Source organism: Strix aluco, chromosome 4 (assembly GCF_031877795.1).
Source record: "Strix aluco isolate bStrAlu1 chromosome 4, bStrAlu1.hap1, whole genome shotgun sequence".
Taxonomy (NCBI): Eukaryota; Metazoa; Chordata; class Aves; order Strigiformes; family Strigidae; genus Strix; species Strix aluco.
The window spans coordinates 62,891,879-62,905,748 of NC_133934.1; positions in this window are offsets into that span (position 1 = coordinate 62,891,879).

The window sequence follows — 13,870 nt, forward strand, 5'->3', positions numbered from 1 at the left end:
TCACCTCTCTATTAAAGTGAAATCAGAAAAATATTTAAGATAGTGGCATGAAATTCCATCTATCTTGACAGAAGTATACACAGAAGGGCAAAGAAGCATACAGCTCTTGGTGGTTTGAATAAATTCTTTTAATTCTGCTAACAAAATTAAGGGTAAGTAGTAGCCTGTGCTTGGGAAAAGATGCTTAGTTTTACTCTTTTTAGTCTTCTTCGCTAACTACTGTAAAGATAAAAGACCATTTCTCAGTAATATCCTGACCTTTTTCTTTATGACCGCATTTTGATTATACATAATATTGTCCTATAAAATTACATTTCCTAATCAATAAGAACCACTAAAATAATTTCAAAGCATCATTTTAATCCAGCCCTAATTTGATTTTGCTCAGCATCTGCTTAAGCATGCCCCTTAGCATGTGATTTGGTTCCAAAAACTGGCTCTGTCAAAATATCATTCTGGAGTGCTATGTTTATTGTATCTTACTAAATCCTGCATCAAAAGTGCTCCCTTTACAAGTAAAAGGGTTCCTTTTCCTTAGCTGCTTGCCTTGCTAGCAGTCTGTTCCCTGTGAATCATCTGTTTGTTCCTTTTCACACATCTTCGTGAGTAATGAATTTCCAGCAGGCCTCACTGACTGTTTCTAATCGCCTTGTGAATGCGATCAGTGTCATGTCCTAGGATGCTGGTTCCCTCCACCTAAGGCCAGGGATAGCTCCTGCCTTCCTCAGCAGTCACACTTTTTACCTTCCTTGCCCTGACTTTCAGAGCTGGGAAGGGAGGCTATTGCTATCCCCATCTCTCTAGGAATGGGAGCTGCTGGTCCCATGGTATAGGTATGGCCTTTGGGTCCTGAGGCACATGGATGCCATTGTCATCAAATTTTCACTGAAGGTATCAGCCAGAACTTTAGCAATTCTGCTGGTGGTGTGTGATTCTAAGGGCAAGACCAGGAACCTCCACAGTCAAAAGCAGAAGTAGTTCATCTGTTTTGCAGTGTTCTCAATAGATAATGTATACACAAAAAGCCAGTACATCTACTGCACTCTCTCACTGCTTTGTTGATGCTCTGGAACTGATGGGAGCAGTAAAATTTATTTCAGGGTCTGAAATAAGCCTCTTATTTTAACTGATTATGCACCAAGGACAGATACACTGAGCGAGAAGCTGGCTCAGGTTTTCAGGGGAGACTAATGATTCTGAGCACCTCAATTTTTGGACATTAGACTTGATGCCATTCTCAAAGGGTGTGTAAATGAGAAAGAGCAGAGCACACATCTCCAAACATTAGACCTCTTCAAAGCATTTTGTATTGCTTCTCCACAACCACTTCTCACTTTTAAAAGCTTCAGCTACATTTTTGACAAAGTCATTTTTCAGAGTAGCACTGCATTAAAAGAGCAGAAGAAAAATATGAACATCCAGGATGTTCAGAAATCTTTTATCATGTCTAATAATAAACCAAGGATTAGTTTTCATGTCATTCAGCTAAATATTTTGAATTGCAAAAGGTTCTAGCTGAGTTTCTTTTCATGTGGCTTTAAAAGCACAACCCAGACACTTCTTTAGAATGTACAGGTGAGCAACTGACATTTTCTAACCTGATTGCAATTATTTTGGAACACGTTTTATACTGCAGTTAATTATAGAATGGGTCAAAACCAGAGAAACTCTAGAGAATCTTTCACTCCTTTAAATTCTCCAATGTGCAAATTTCATTTTTTTGCATTACTCTTTTAGGATTTTTTTTTTTTTTGGCTACTCTGTTATTGTATTAAGCAACTTGGAACAGTGTCTGAATGTAAAAAAGCTTTTAAAAGGGATATACTCTTCCCAGCTCAACAGAAAACCCTGTGCAGGCAAGGTGCACAGCTGGGTATGTAACTGTGATCTCATTCAAGAGGATTAGGAGTTAAAAACCCCTCAGTTACTTACTCTCCTGTGTACTGTAGTAAGTACCAGTGTGGGAGCTCTTCATTTGTTTACATGCAAAGTAAAACAGATTAGCTTTTTTTAGCTTTGCTGCTGCAAATGCTTCTTCCTGAGGTGTCCCATTCACATAGCGGGTCCTTAGATGACCTGACATTCAGTGTTGTGATTCTTGACCCTGATTGTCACCACCTGCTGCTTCAGCCTTCTCTAGGGATTCAGCAGCACTCCCATCCATCAGTCACCTCCACAACTTTGTGGGTGGGTTATTGCTGCCAGTCTTTGACAGAGAGAGGGAAAAAAACCCCAACAAACCCACACCATCCAGGAATTCTGCACCATCCTGAGGCTATATTCCCTGACTCATTGTGGCATAAACTTGGAGACAACAGTGCACAGCCCAGCCATCAGCAAAACCATTTCCACTGGAAGTCCTCACTGTGGTCTACCATCTTCTCAGCCACTTGGGAGAAATCACTGTGTGCTATCCTTGCGACAAGGCCTGAATCCTTCTGCATGAGACCTCCTTTACGAGGTCTTTTTTCTTCTTAAAAAGCCTGCAGAAGTTGGATACAATTTTGTCCCTTTTTTGGTCAGTCTTTTTCTCATCCATTTGTCCCCTGGAGTGCTTCCTAAGTGCTTGGTTCATAATCTTTCAGTGTCATGCTGAGAATATGTTGAATTCTTTATCCCTTGATGCTTTTCTGCCCCTATGAGATATCTTTTTAAAAAGTCTACCTTTGCACAGATGAAAAATGTGAGCTGTGGGCAGGATTTTCTAGTCTGACCTATGTGGGATAAAGGTGGGCCTAGAAGAATCTGAGTAGCATCTTTCTTCATGGGAAAACTTATTCTCATAAGAATTGAAGTACTCTGCAAATAAGCTCATTTCACACATGTTCTCCTACAGGGGAAAAATTTCCCATAATTCTGAATTTCATCTTTTTAATGTTTTCAAAACCTAATGTCAGTTTTTTATTCTCAAAAGTTTCATGCTAGGGTCTATGATGACATTTAAAATTTTTTTTCAAATAACATTAGTGAATCAAAACAAATTTCCATTATTTTATTAGTTTATTTCTTCTTAATCCATTTTCCTGAGTTCAGACAAACCTTTTCAGCATTTTCTCCCATGGAGAATTTTCAAATAGTCAGCTTTAGGTCTTAACTGGAAAAAAGGAGAATGTCAAAAATCTCAAAATCCTGTCCTCCTCACAGCTCTAATGCAGGACATCACATTAGATTATTATTTGGTATGTCTTGGCTTTAAAAGGTATTTGTCAATTAATTATAGATCAGCGTCAGCATTTCTCCCTTAGACTTTAGTTTCAGCTTAATTTACCTTCCTTTTTTTCTTTTTATTTAGGTCATCCCCCTAACATGGACTAAAGCTCCATCTACTTACTTTTCTCTTCCTTCTATTGCAAATATCTTTCCTCTTAATTATTTGTGTGACAGCACTCCATCCACTTTGGGTACTCGCTGCCTGTCAGGAGAAATCAGTGTCTATCCCACATTTTTCTTGTTGGACTTTTATTTCAGATTGATTTCAGGTTATCCATTCTTTGCATTGCTACCTGTGCCTTGTAGCATTATCAACATTGTCCTGGCTGATAGCTGTTTGTTGCCTTTACTGCATATCTAGAAAGTCAGGGAAGGTAGGATGGAGAAGTCTCACAAGACAGCCATTGTAGGTATCTCTCCTATAGCAGCCCTCTGAATTTTGCCAGAGTAACATAAGTCATTCTGTGTTTGGTGAAACACAAAGTCCTGGTTCCTGCAGTGCCTAATCACAGGGTTGAGTTCATGTTGTGGCCCCCATCAGAGGGTACTTAGGGGGTTGCTCTTCTGTCTGCATGAAACAAAAAGACATTTTCATATCTCTTTTGCACTTCCACCGTGCTTGGTTGGAAACAGCCCACATGTTCAAATATTACTGCTGCAAGGCTGGAGATGGCAGACATGAAAAGGACAGGAGAATAAAGATGAGCAGGATGCTCATCAAAATTAAGCAGGTCAACATGAAAAGGCTTCTCTTATTTTAAAGGCATTGAAGCTTCAGTGATCTGGGCTTTGTTCACATTGGGAAAATTGTTTAGGAGATGGCTGCATTGCCCAGTGTAGCATCATGAAGAGGCCCTTGAGCTGGCCAGTGTCAGTCTGGTAGTGCTCCCCAATGGGGCCCAGTTTGGGTGCCGTTCCAACATGGCCATCCTGCTTCTGGCACCCATGCTAATTACCCTTGGCCAGCGCCCAGCTTTGCTGTGTAGTCATGTAGACTTATTTGCCATTAGTGTGAATAACCCTAATGTGATTCTGGTAGGGACGCTCTTAGTCTCTCTATCCTCTTCCCCATCTGTCAAAAGGGAATTAATATTTTCTTTGTCTCCTTTGCCCAGTGTTTTATGAACACTAAGTCACAAACAGTCTCCATTTGCATTCACAAGAACCAGGTGTCAGTCCTGTTAGCAAAGTTACCTGCGAGAGAGCTATGTCGCAACCATAAGTATAGTGTTACTGTTGATAACTCCTTACAATTTTATAGTGCTCTCAATACGCTGTGGGCAAAAATAATGTCCATTCAAAACCTGAAAACATTTCATTGCATTGGTTGGTTGCATTGAGGTCTGCAGTTCTCATCTGTCAGATACTGCAGGCTTGTCATACCATAGCAAAGTATGGTAACAAGGACTTTAAAGCAATTGTGCAAACCAGCTGGCTTATATATGGGAAGTAATAATATTATTTAGCAATACTGTGATTTTATAGTGCCTGAGAGGACAGCAGTGTGCTTAAATGTTTCTGGTTCCACTGGTAGAATTTCAGATCATTTAACTATCAGTATAATCTTTACATATCTTGAAGTAAGCTGTTAGAACATAATTATGCCTTGTTTTCCTGTTCAGATTATTTTACTTCCTCTAGCAATATATCATTCCCCATTCATTTAGATTCTCTGGAGTCTGCAGCCGAGAGCTCTAATTAGGTGTGCCTACAGCTCTGGAACATAGGTCTTCCATCTTATTTTCATGTTTGGATTCAATTTACTATATTGAAACAATTGCTTTGCTCTGTGATCTATCAATGTTTTCTCTTCCAGGGTAAGAATTGAACTTGGATCAGTCACAAAAACTAAATGACTTAGCATCGTGCATGAAACCTATAGTTTGCTTGGTGATTCTCATGTTTGTCAAACGCACATGAACTCGCATAGAGTAATGCCATCACATATCTCGTATGGACCTATTTTTAGACATGATTTTGTTCTGGATGTGAAGCATTTTACGAAGGAATTTAAAAGCTCCCACCAGCACACACTCTGTAATTTCAAGGCCACCTGGGATTTCTTTTTTGTCTCTTTTTGGAACAATACAGACATACGTTGAGATATCATTCTACCTGTGCTTATATGCATATCCAGTCATATTAAGAGTTTAACTGCTAACTTTTAGAAAAACAGTACAGTGATGTTTGCCGACACTTTCTTTTTGCTTTTCCCTGCCCTGTCCTGATCATGGCTGGACAGGTGAAAGCAGAGGTGAGTCTGAGACAGCTCAATATTTGGAGCTCAAAGGACCGTCTCCGATATCCCCAGTGGTGAGGAGTACATCAGGCTGATGCAATGCCTCTGCTTCCCTGCACCCCAAAATAGCTTTCAATGCAGCAACCAGGTTCATTTCTTGCTGTACTGTCTGTGGTCAGTCTCAGGGAGAGCTGTTTGTTACGGATGTGTCCAAGTGAAAGATGACTCCTGCCAGGCCTTTGACAGAGGGAAAAAAGCCTCATTTCCTCCTAACCAGAAAAGACAGAAGGCTTTTCTGAATACATTTGCTGTTAAAACATGTCGTTACTTGGGTTATGAGCTCATTTGTGCATGAACTGTCATTTAGTTTTGTAACTGTGTATTGAATAGGGAACTGACCAAGGAATGGGTCTCTCTTGACGGTGATACAATATGAAAACAAATAGTAATAATAGCCCCTAATGCTTTGGATTGCCCACTTAGTCTCTGAGTGCCCCAGAGACACATTCTCGGTCAAATGGAGATAATGCTTACCTGTCTATGGAAAGTTCTTGGAAATCTATGAAAGTAAAGCACAGTAAGCATGCTAGCTTTTAGTATTTAATTTCCATTGCAGCTTGCTTGGTCAGGATGTGTGTGAAAGCCTGGGGTAAATTAGTGAAATGACCTCCAAATGTACTGATTCTCCATCCTTTTCTGAGTCCTAGCACTGCCAGGTGTTGTCACATTTTGGAAAGCAGATGGGACCAGTTCGTATATGTTCTGGCCTTCCCTGCTATGAGAAAAGGATGCGGCTCTCAGAAATGCAAATATACCTAACCAGGGTTGTGGATGCCCAAGAAGTCATTAAGAACAACAAAATCCCATCAGCCTTAAGTGGTCATACTCAGAGGAGTCCAGCATCTACAAGAGCTCCTTCCCCGAGGACGTCCCCACAGGAAGCATCCCTCCTCTTCTATTCCCCCATGCAGATGTCACCTGGAGCCTGGCCATTAAAAACCAGTCAGCTGCAAAATGATCAGTCTGGACACTTCAAACTGGACACAGAAGTGGAAAGTATCACTTTTTTGTCACCTTCAGCTGATACAAAATCAGTGCTTGCATTGGGAATTTGGCTGCTGAACTCTGTGATGTGAGAAGCTGTGCCGAGAGCCTGCTTTTCCTTAAGTAGCACATCTTGACAAATTACATAATCAAGAGCACAGCAATCCAGAATTAATGTTACAAAGATTAAGTCATATTCTAGTACATCCAGCACAGAACTGGTAAAAAAAATGTCTTTTTAGCACTAAGGCCATGGCAAGTTATTAAAGCCCTCTACACTTGGCAATTTCAGTAATCCACAAAGAGAATCCACATAGTGACCATATTCATGCTTGAATGCTACAATCCATGGTCTCGAGGCCAGATTTTGGACATTTGTGGTATTTTCTGCTTTTCAAAAGGGGGAGGAGGATTCTCACCTCCTTCTGCCTTAGCACAGGGTGATTGCAGGATTGCATTTAGCAGATCTGGAGAGAAAACAGCAGGGCCTTCTGAGATTTCTGTGTCTGTGGCAACCTCTAAATCACCACAGTGCTCCCCCCATGCTTGCTTAACCTCATTTTTCAATCATTGCAGGAGTCCAAGTGGAGCAATATGGCTCTTTATGTGCTTTTTATTAAGCAGTGAATAAAAGAAGAATATGGCTCATTCAGCACTTACCTCAGAAGATGTGAACATTCAGCCTGCCTGTCAGTTAGCTGCTCATGCATGCAGAGAACAGCTTATATTCACTCTGAATGCTTTTGTTATATAAAAAAAAATAAAATTGCCACATGTATGCAAAATGCTATTCTCAAAGAGTCATCACTTGGCCAAACCTGAGCTCATTTTCATCAGGCCACTCACAGGGGTTTCTCAAGGAGGCCTGCCTCCCTTGCCAAGTAGGATCTGCTGGTACCCAGCTCTTGTAAACCGCCTATAAAACCTCTTAAAAATTCAAGATTATTTTAAGGATGAGGAGAAGTGCATTCTTTCTCCCTCAAACACAACATGCATTCATGTTTTCAATATGAATTATATTTGCTCTGTGTTTGCTCTAGCTTTCCAGAAAATTTCAATTCAGGGGGAAATAACAAAAGTGCTAATTCAGGAAATATATAATTCAAATGCTCTAGGATCTTCACTCTGAGTGCCGGTAACATTTTAGCTGCAATAAATACAGTTGCATCTTTCCCTAGCCGTTCTATATAATTCTATAAAATCTATAAAATAATATAAATAATATAAAATTTATAAAATCATTAGGGCAAAGCACCCAGGTGATTTACAGTCATTAATAAGTCTTTCAAGCATGCTGCCCTGTCCTGAATCACAAGAGAAGTACCTAAGGGCATACTCCTACTGTCACCATCCCTTTTACAACAGCAAATTAATTCCCAGCCTCCAAGGGCCTAGGACACTGGGATGGAGATATCTGCCCACCTCGGCACACTTGGGCCATGTGTCTGGGCTTGTCCTTAGCTGGGGATCACAGTGCTCCTGCTCTGGGGAGCCAGCCACATCCCATCAGTGAATGCTTAACCTCACTGACTTCATGTTATAAATGATATATAGTCAGGTAGGCACTCATTTGCTTCCTTTGTCCAGGTTTTAGATGAGTTGTTTCCACAGAAATAGGTTGTTTCTGTTTATTCATGCCTGTATTCTGCTGGAAATCCTTATTTTATCATAATTTCTTTCTGGGAATGGCTGAAGAAGGCATCTTGAGGATTCCCAGTCCTGATATTTTACTTTTTCCCATAATTCTATATAAAAAAAGTTTAGAAAGGTCTGTCATTGATTCACAGCAATGATTTGCAATGCATGTACAGATTTAATGAATAATAGCAAGCAGCATTACAAACACATACTATTGATTTTAATAGTAGCACATATGTGGTCAGTAAAGCAGTTTAAAATTTTTGTCTGCTTCTTTCTTTCATTTATTTAAAAAGCCCTCTTAAGAGAAAATATTTTTTTAAGAAAAAATTTGCAAGTTCATAGCAGAAAAGTACTTTGGCAGAAATATTTCAGGAGTGTTTTAGAAGCCAACCATTTCTCTTTCAAAAAAATAAAATGGAGGGATGTCAGTTTTCCTTTTTCTTTCTTATTTCCACCAACAGGAACAAAAGCAATCTTTGGAAAGTTGCTATAAGAGAGGTGAAAAAATTTCCATTGGAAAATATGGCAAGAAACAATGTTTTTTCAACTACATATCTTCACTAGTGATGTAACATGTCACAGGACAGTAGCGGCAAGCATACAGCTATGTGTCTAGCAGAGACAGGACTAGTTATAGAACATATATAACAGAAATAAAAATATACCAGAGAAAAGTATATTGCCTCTCCCTTACTTCTTGGGTATCTGCCTTATGACTGCATGTAATTTCTTGATAGTGGTGAAATAATAATAATAATAACACATCTCTACATTATACTTTAATCTGGGGAATCTCATAGAGGAAACTAGTGAGCTGGGTCTAATGATGCCTTTGGGAAGACGACAAGTGTTGTCTTCATTTTACACAAGATGAAAATGATAGATGAAGCATTTAAATGATGAAAGGGAAAAATCAGCTTCCCCTTTCACTGAGGAGGTTTGTCATCAGGCATCTCAACTAAGGTAGTTTTGTTATACACAAGGGACCTGCATTTGCGGAAGAAATATTATGGCTCCTTGCAGGACATTCCCCATAGGTCATAGAATCATAGAATCATAGGATGGTTTAGGCTGGAAGGGACCTTAAGGATCACCTAGTTCCAATTACCAGGGACACCTTCCACTAGGTCAGGTTGCTGGAAGTCCCATCCAACCTGGCCTTGAACACTTCCAGGAAGGGGGCAGCCACAGTTCTCTGGGCAACCTGTACCAGTGTCTCACCATTCTCACGGTGAAGAACTTCTTTCTTATATCTACTCTAAATCTACTGTCCTTCAGTTTAAAACCATTACCCCTTGTCCTCTTACTACAAGCCTTTGTAAAAAGTTCCTCCACATGTTTCCTGTAGCCCCCTTTAGGTACTGGAAGGCTGCTATAAGGTCTCCCTGGAGCCTTCTCTTCTCCAGGCTGAACAACCCCAACTGTCTCAGCCTGTCCTCATAAGGGAGGTGCTCCAGCCCCTTGACCATCTTCGTGGCCTCCTCTGGACCCGCATGAGCAGGTCCATGTCCTTCTTACACTGGGGGCTCCAGAGCTGAACACAGTACTCCAGGTGGGGTCTCACAAAAGCAAAGTAGAGGGGCAGAATCACCTCCCTCATCCTGCTGGTCATCCTTTTGCTACAGCCCAGGATATGGCTGGCTTTCTGATCTCCCTCGACCAGTTAAGATAAGTTAACAAACTGAGCAAATTCCTGATTTTCAGGGTGCAGATATGAAACAGAGCCAAAAACAAACACTGTGCTACAGTCACAGCTATTCACAACTGCAGCCCTTGACACAATGACAGGAGACGGCATGCAGCTTTTGGCATGAAACAAATGGATTTGGGAATCTACATGCTTCAATTCAAATAAATATATTTGTTCCGAAGGAACAGAGGTGGTGTAATGATACATTGTGGCAAAAAAGTACATTGCAATTACATTGTGATGCTCCCATCACAGTCATTATGTACTCGGATTATCATCACTGTCTCTCAATCGCATCAATTAGAGCTCTACATTTAATTTTTGGGGATAAGTTTCTTGGTTTAGCATGATAAAATGGTGTTTTTACTTCCTTATGTACACAGATCTTTGCATCTTTCTTGGACTATTTTGAAGCTGCTCTGAGCAACATCATGCTAATTTGCTTTCTTGTGTTTGTACTGCCTCCTTTTATTAGTTATTATCATTATCATTACTATTGTCCAGACTTTGTTCATGTTACAGCCACATTAATTTGCCTCCTTCCTGCCTTGCAATAGGCAAGCCCTTGATATTTGATGCAGCTGAAAGATCATGCATGATTCAGCTGTGATTTCTCCTTAATGTGTACTCCATGGCTTCATCTCCTCTTTCACTTCGTGGAGATTTCTTCAGCCACATCTGAGCATCCCCAGAATACAAGTGAAAATATTTTGCTGAAAGCAGTGTTTGCACACATGCTGTGAATTTATCAGCTCTTCTGTGCCAAACTGCTTGAGGTAAAACTGATCCCGTATGTGCAGGATAAACATTCCCTGTTGACATGGTAAGTTAGCAAGCCTGGTGAGTTATCCTGGGTTACAGACTATACAGTCATCTCCCCTAGCACTGGAGGTGGAGATCTGGGGTAGACATTTGGCACCATATCATTAGCCTTCACAAATTAGCCATCAGTCTGTGATATATTCCATTTTTACAACACAAAAAGCAAATGGAAAAATATCCCACAAAAATCTACCTGGCCACTTCTCTGGTTGGAGAACAAATACTGTAAAGCTTTGCATTCTTCTGTAGCATGCAGATGAAGAGGTTTCCACATCCATAAATCAAAACCGTGGTATTTGTAGCACCTGCTTGACTGTTTTAACCATCATTATAACAACTGATTATCTAATCAATACTAAAGACCAAGAATTGTCAGCTCTTCCTATCTCACAGATTAAAATAGTTTGCTTTTCAATGACTCCTTTGTACTAAGGATTCAAGGTTTGCTAGGGAAGTTGTTTTGGGGTGTGGGGATGTTGCAGAGCAGATTCTGGGATGCTGAGCCTTGGCTCTCCTTTTGATCACATGCAAACGGGCTTTAAAGGCGATACAGCTCCTCCTGTCTTGGGTTACTGCAACTCGGCAGCATCCGGCAGCTGCATACAGGACCTGTCTGCCTGCTGCTGAAATGAAGCCACCCATCTGAAGAAACGTGGCATCTCTTTATAGGAGCTCGAGTCCAGTGCAGGTATGAAAATGCAGCCTAGAACACACCCCATGCTTAACCCATTCAGCCACTGGATCCAGAAGAAAATGGGGCACATTTTCCTGTGGCATGCAGCCTTTTAATGCAACCATTTGTGGAGCTTTGTCTGCCTTTGCTACATTTTCTGATTACGCCCTGATGAACTTCTACCTATTCAAGCATGCTGAAGACAGAAAAACACGTAGCAAACTGGCTTTGTTATATATAGCACTGATTTCCCTGTGGGAAGCTGTCTGCAGATCATTACTTTAAGTTCATGTTATGTACCTGAACTGTAATTTGTACTTCCAAACCTGACTGAAAATGCACTGCCTTCTCTCTAAAATGTGTTTCTATTTTATTAATTCATTAACATTCACAGCAACTTTTAAAGTTAGAAAATGAAAAGAAAAACCAAAAGATTCTTCATCTCAACACTTCTTTGGTTTTTTCATTGTGATATTCAGATTTAGTCAACAATAAAAGAGTAAAGGCATGAACATGTGAAAGAACAACTTTGTGAAGCTGTCTGACAGGATTTGGAAAGAGCGAGCCTTTTTTTGCCTTTCTCTGCTCTCTGATTTAGCCTCAGCACTGATGTGACAAATCTGCCCAAGTCACCTCATTTTTTGTGTGGCAGACTGAGAGAACAGCATGTGCATTTTATTCTCCCCTAGGGTAAAACCAAAGACCTGCTGCAGTTAAAGACCATTTTGCCATTGGCTTCAGTGAAGTCATGACATCAGTGTTAGATGCTCCTACTCCTAGGTGTCAGTAAAGAGAAGAGGAAGAGACCAGCCACTGGTCTGATCCTTTCCGTCCATCATGGGCCTGTCCAACTAGTGGAGCAGGTGAGCCAGTATACCCTGAGCTGGGATACATGCTTAGCCTTTGCAGATGCTGGGTCAGGTTCTTGCAAGCCACCTGCATCCCATTTGCCAGTATCCCTTTTTTGCTTTTCTACATGGTAGCCCAGGACAAAGCAGAATTTAGGTCTGATGTTTGAGATGCCTTATAGCCTTGCTGTGGGCTTATGAGCAATCTGAGCAAACTGAAAATGGACCATTTAAAATGTTGCTCTTAGCACATATTATTTACAGTTGGTCTGACAAGATGAATCCAAACTATAAATCAAACTTTGGAGCACAAATCTTGTTAGTTGCCATGTTAGTAAATCAGCTCACCTAAATAATCTTGAGCTTTTGACAATGATGCAGCCTTCTGGATTGAAAATTCAGCTCCTGCTTGTGCAGTGAACTTGATCTGCTGACATTTCAAAGGACTGAGATCCTATTTCTGATGGTTCAGTTTATACTCAACTGTAAACTATTTTGAGCAGCACTGAGCTGAATACAAACAGCTGATGTTCAGGTCTGTCTCCTCTGACTAAGTAGAGTAGGTTAGGGAAAGTACATAATTTGTATGTATTTTCCAACAGAAGATAACAAGCAAACACTGGAATGTGGGGAGACAAATAATACAACACATATAAAGAATGTTCCCTGGAACTGCTTTTTTTTTGGTTTAACTTTTCCATTTGGAATGAAAATCTGATGTTTTCAATCCATACCTCCAAGTTTATTCCCAGAATAAAAAGCCTGTGTCAGAGAGATGTGATTTCTGCTTTCCACTGAAGGCCTGGTATTGTTTGGCAATAAACTGTATTCTATAGAGCTTCAATTACTAGCCTGCTCAGATCTGACAGCCCTTAATTATTCAAGACATGATCTACTAAAATCTACATCTGGAAACAATGTCACTTTTTGCTTTTGGCATTGGAAAATCTGACTTAATGTTAAACACATACACTTAAATACAAAGCTTTGAGAGAAATTAGTACAGCTGAACACCCCTTCTACAGATTATATTTTAAAATAAATTTCACATGCCTTTTATTTAATAGTTACAATGTTTCACCACATTTCAGTGTGCTGTATTCTCTCCATATATCTACTGGCTGATTTTGCTTCTCCCACAGATCTGATGCTTGCTCTTATGTGTTCCTTTCAGCACAGCCATAATGGAGTGGTACTCTCCAGGATTCAGAGCCCGGCTGTTTTGTCATTGCTGGATGGACAAACTGGAGTTTCTGGTAGATGTGCATGATTGTTCTTGCATCCTTTCCAAGGCTTGTCAAGATGCTTACTCTTCAAGTATTCTTGCGGAAAGGAAAACAAGGGTTTTCTGTTACTGTTGTTTTTGCATATAGCCAGGGATGTTGCAAAACTAGTACCCCTTTGGTTTAGTGAATAAAAGTTTGACTTCAGCAAATAGAAGGTACTAGCTGAGCCGATAATGAATAGATTTGTGGGCTAATAGTAAATTTTCTAAAAAGAAAAAAAGAAGTTATTTTTTAAATAAACTCTGAGGAAAACCAGATACCAGCCTCAACTCAGTAGTCTTCATAGCACATGGAATAAAGTTTTCCAGTCTGTTTGCATTTTGGGCATTTTTTTAATTAAAATGATAGACAGCTGGAATATGTTGCTGGCATATTCACCAGTGGCATGGTTGGGAGAACTGGCAACTGCAGAAGATG